The following is a 5000-nucleotide window of genomic DNA, read 5'->3' as shown; positions in this document are numbered from 1 at the left end:
GGTGTGAGAAAGGCTATTGGAATGGTGCCTGGAGGGTACCAGTCCAACTACGGCAAGATCCTCAGGGCTTTCAGGGAATGAAACAAATTCCGTCGACTATATTCCTGGGGGAAAACCGTGGCTTTATCCACTATCAAGGGCAACCGAAACTCTGTCGCAAATGTGGTGAGCATGGGCATCTGGCTGAGGTATGTGATCGAATTTTTTTGTGGAAAGTGCAGAACAATTGGACATTCCTTTGAGGAATGTAGCAATAGCAGAAAATGCAATCTCTGTGGAGAAACGAATCACCTCTTTAGAAACTGCCCGAATTCGTTTGCTAACAAATTGAAAGCTAGGAAGGCAGTTAACAAAGACAACAAAGACAATGAAATGATGTCAGACAACATAGATAATGAAATGAATAAATGTCACAAAGACAATGAAGTGAATAAAGATAACAAAGACAATGAAATTAATAAAGTCATGGAAATACAAAATGAAAATGAACAAGAAATTAATGAAGTTATAGAAATACCCAATGAAGATGAACAGGAAATGAATAAAGTTATGGAAATACCCAATGAAATTGATCAAGAAATGCACAAAGAAATTGGACAAGACAAACAAATTGAAAAAACAGATGTACCTACCAAAACCCCTGGAGCAGAGACCAGAGAATCAAAATTGAAACAGGAAGAACCTGGAAATTCTGATTCGATTTCTCATAAAATACCTGAATTTGGACATGACAAACGAATAGAAAAAGCAACTGCCACTCCGAAAACACATATTAATCAGGAAGGGCCTGGAAGAGAGTTCAAATTAGCAAATTTGTTTGCTACGCCATTGCCGGGATTTGGAGAAGTCAAACAAATCGAAAAGGCGAATGACTCTCCAAAAACCCATACGGGCACTGGAAAGAGGAGTAAAAGTAAGACAAAATTGGGAGGGGTGAAAAAACCAGAAACAAAGATAAGAGATTTAGAAGAAAGCCGATTGCCGGTGAATAAGCCCACAAGGGAACTGTATGAAGTTGAGACGGAGGAAGTCGGGGAGGGAAAAAATCTGACCCTTAGTGGGCAAGGAAGTAAGAGACCCTTTGATAGGTCCTCTGGCTCACCCCCTAACCCAGAAAAAAGGGGAAGACCTGGAACCACAGACAGAGAGTCAGAGGGTCCCAGAGTTTTCCCCGGTGAGTCTCAAAATGAGGTACTACTCTTAAGTGATGTGTCTGACACAGGTGACACTCTCGATGATCTCGATGATCACCAAAGAATGGACTCAGATCCCCCGGTTTTGTCTAACTAGTTTAAATACTTTGACAACAATTATGAACATTACATTCTCTACTATCAATGTGAGAAGTGTGAGATCAAAGGTTAAGGCTCACAGTGTTTTATCGTTCTTAAAACTATCAGAACGGATGTGTTTTTACTACAGGAATGCTGCATCCCCTTTCTAAAAAATTATAAACAGTGGGAAGAGATTTGGCCATATCCGTCATTATGGAGTGGCTCGAATGAAAACCGTAACGATGGGGTAGCCATTTTAATAAACAACCCTCAACTCATCATAAAGGGGAGTACTGTGATGAGAGACGGACGCGCAATCTTAGCAAAACTTTCTTATATAGGGAATGATTTTAACCTCATTAACATATACGGCCATGCCGACAGACAACTCAGGTACGAACTTTTAGAGGACGTCCAGTCGCATATGCTAGGCCATCAACCACTAATCGTGGGAGGAGATTTTAATTGCATCCTAAGTAGGAAGGATAGAAAGAGGAATGATGAGGAGTTTAAAGTAGATAAAACATCAACTTTATTACAAGACATGTGCCGGACATTTAAACTGGTGGACTGCTTCAAATCCATACATCCAGGAGAGGAGGGCTTCACCTGGTTCAGTAGTGACAATGCCAGAGCCTCTCGAATAGACTACATATTTACGAGGGGTTTAGCACAGAGTGATGCAAGATTAATTCCAGTTTTTTTTTTCGGATCACTTGCTACTGTCCTGCTCTTTCTCATTTCCTTCAGGTATGACTGTTGGGAAGGGTTTGTGGAAGTTAAACTGCTCCCTGCTGGAGGATGAGGCTCTAGCCGCACAATACAGGGAGCTGTACAAAGACTGGCAGACCCTTCAAGACTCGTATGATTCACGAGCACAATGGTGGGAAATGACAAAGAAACGAACACAGACCTTTTTTAAAAATGCAGGGAAAAACAAGAAACTCAAAGAGATGAAACGCATGTCGGGACTACAAAGAAGACTCCAACGCTATTTCATCCTAACAGAAAAGGGGATGGACTTTAATGATGAAATCAAAGAGATCAAACAAGAACTAAACGCTTTGGCGGAAATAAAGAGCAAAGGCATCATAATAAGAAGCAGAGAAAGAGAAATAGAAGAAGGGGAAAAATGTACACACTACTTTTTTAAAAAAAAAAATTATGGGCAAAAATGAGGGGATTTTTAAACTTCAAAACGAAAACGGGCAAATAACACAGGAATATAGTGAAATAACCAGATTGGTCGAAGACTACTACAAAAATTATTTGAAAAGAAAGAAACATATGAGAATGAAATGGGGCATGTATTAGATCATATTTCAAGATCAGTGCGTCAAGACCCCTTTTTAACATCGGACTTTACCCAAGACCAACTGAATGATTGCATAAAGACTATGAAAAAAGGCAAATCACCCGGGGAGGACGGACTCAACCTCGAATTTTACCGGACTTTTTGGGATATTTTAGCACCAGATCTGTTAACTGTTTTTAACGAATTTTCCAGTCGAGACCATATGCCAGACAGTTTCAGAATCGGGATAGTTACTCTATTGCACAAAAAAGGAGACAAAATTGACTTACAAAACTGGCGACCCATAACGCTTTTAAACGTGGACTGTAAAATTTTCAGCAAGCTTCTAGCAACACGAATGTCTGTTGTCTTGGGAGACTTGGTTGATCCAGACCAAACCTGTGCCATTGTGGGAAGGAAGATCAGCGACAGTCTCATGCTGATCCGTGACACCATTTGTTATGCAAGAGACAGAAACATGCGACTAGCGGTCCTAAACCTAGACTTTGAAAAAGCCTTTGATCGAGTCTCGCACCAATACCTCTTCAGGGTATTGCAAAAATGTGGTTTTCCCCAAAAATACATCAATTGGGTAGGACTGCTATACCGAGACATCTACAGCAAATTCATGATTAACGGGAATTTATCGGAAGCAATCGAGATCAACTGCGGTGTACGTCAAGGTTGCCCTATGTCTCCCCTTCTCTATGTTCTTTGCATTGAACCTTTGGCACAAATGTTAAGAAAAGATAGATTTGTCGAAGGCATCAATATCCCAGGAAGTGGGGGACAAATTACCAAGTGTGTTTTGTACATGGATGATTTTAATATTTTGTGTACTGACCGCGCATCTGTTGAAAGAGCCCTTGACTTGACTGACCTGTTTGGGAGGGCGTCTGGGTCAAGGCTAAATAGAGAAAAATCACAAGTGAAGTTTTATGGAATGTGGAAAGAGACAGAAAAGGCAGGACTCCCACTGACGGTGTTAAAGACAGACCAGAAAATCCTAGGGATAAAATTCAATGCGGATGGAGGAGGCGAGAGCAACTGGGATGACGTGACAAGGAAAGTTAAGCAAAAACTTGTTTTTTGGTCACTAAGAAAACTGACAATAGAGGGGAAGGTCCTAATCATCAAAGCGATCATCCTCCCAATGCTTTTGTCAATCAGTTTAATTTTTATGCCTAAAAGAAACGTGCTGTTACAAATGGACCGAGCCATCTTTCGCTTTGTCTGGGGCTCAAAGTGGGAAAGGATAAAAAGAGATACAATGAAAAAGAAAAAGGAAAAAGGGGGGAAAGGAGTGCCTGACCTCCAGCTTTTCCTGGGAAGCAAATATGTCTCTCTCCACTTCCAAAACGCTGTGGGCCCACCCAACAACCCGAAAAGTCAAGCAATGACCCGTTTTTGGATGGGCTCATATTTGCGGAAGCTAAAGCTTGTACCAGACAATCGTTTGATTCCAGTTTCGTTTAACTTGCCACCAACACATCTCTTTATCCGGGATTTTTGAAGAAGTTTGATTTGGAAACACAAGAATGTCACACTTTACAAAACCACAGGGCCCTTATTGCTATTGTGCAAGAGCGAGCTACAGTAAGCCCTGTGCGGGGGCTTGCGTTTGGCGAATCCACAACGGTTTGGAGCAACGTCAATCATCCTGCCCTCCCAAACAGACTACGAGACTTGTCATGGATGGTGGCTCATGAAGTTCTCCCAGTCAGAGCTGTAATGCACCACCGAGGAATGTCAGCGATTTCGACGTGCCCTCGACCTGGCTGTGGCGCCCAGGAGTCGGTGAGGCACCTTTTTTTGTGAGTGCAGCGCTGCCAAGGTCTTGTGGACAATGGCCGAACAACTAGGAAAGTTCCCGGACTTGCCAGCAGGAGAGGTCCCTGTTGCACAGTACGTGCTTTACGGGGTGAGTCGGTCGAGGAGGCATCGGAACGACTTTGCCAGGGACTGGCTCACTCTCGCCGCCATCAAGGACGCCATCTGGACCTCCAGAAACCTGCTGGTATGGAGGTGCAGGCAGATCCCCCCCGTGGCTGTGCTCCAAATGGCTGCAGATACCATACAATCTGCGAGCGGCGGGCCTAGGACGCAGCCATAAAGAAGACTCGTCTGTACCCACCCGGAGGGGGGAGCCGGAGCTACACAGTGGGAGTCCCGGCAGCAACGGCCTGGGTTGTGGAACCCAGAAGGGAGAGGACCCACGCAGAATGGAAAGGACCCACAGAGGACTGGAAGAATGCTGCTTGGGAGGGTGGGATGGCAGAGCTATGCCCTTGCACAATAGTATTGCCTTTTACACGCTGGTTAACTACTGTTAAAAGAAAATAACTCTGAAATTGTTTAATTGATGTTGAAAATGTCAGGAAAAAATGTTAAAACGTCATATCGTCACGTCATATTGTCAAATATAAAACAAA

The 5000-nt window shown here is 43.1% G+C and overlaps 1 pseudogene; it reads right to left on the bottom strand.

The window, feature by feature from the left end:
• Window positions 1-5000, bottom strand: part of LOC148350805 (28S ribosomal RNA) — a 13957-nt pseudogene that overhangs the window by 4539 nt on the left and 4418 nt on the right.

Source organism: Urocampus carinirostris, chromosome 16, assembly GCF_059441175.1.
Source record: "Urocampus carinirostris isolate Australia breed hairy pipefish chromosome 16, RoL_Ucar_1.0, whole genome shotgun sequence".
In the NCBI taxonomy this organism is placed as follows: Eukaryota; Metazoa; Chordata; class Actinopteri; order Syngnathiformes; family Syngnathidae; genus Urocampus; species Urocampus carinirostris.
Note: the sequence above shows the minus strand (reverse complement) of the source record. Positions and strands in the feature narration are given on the sequence as shown.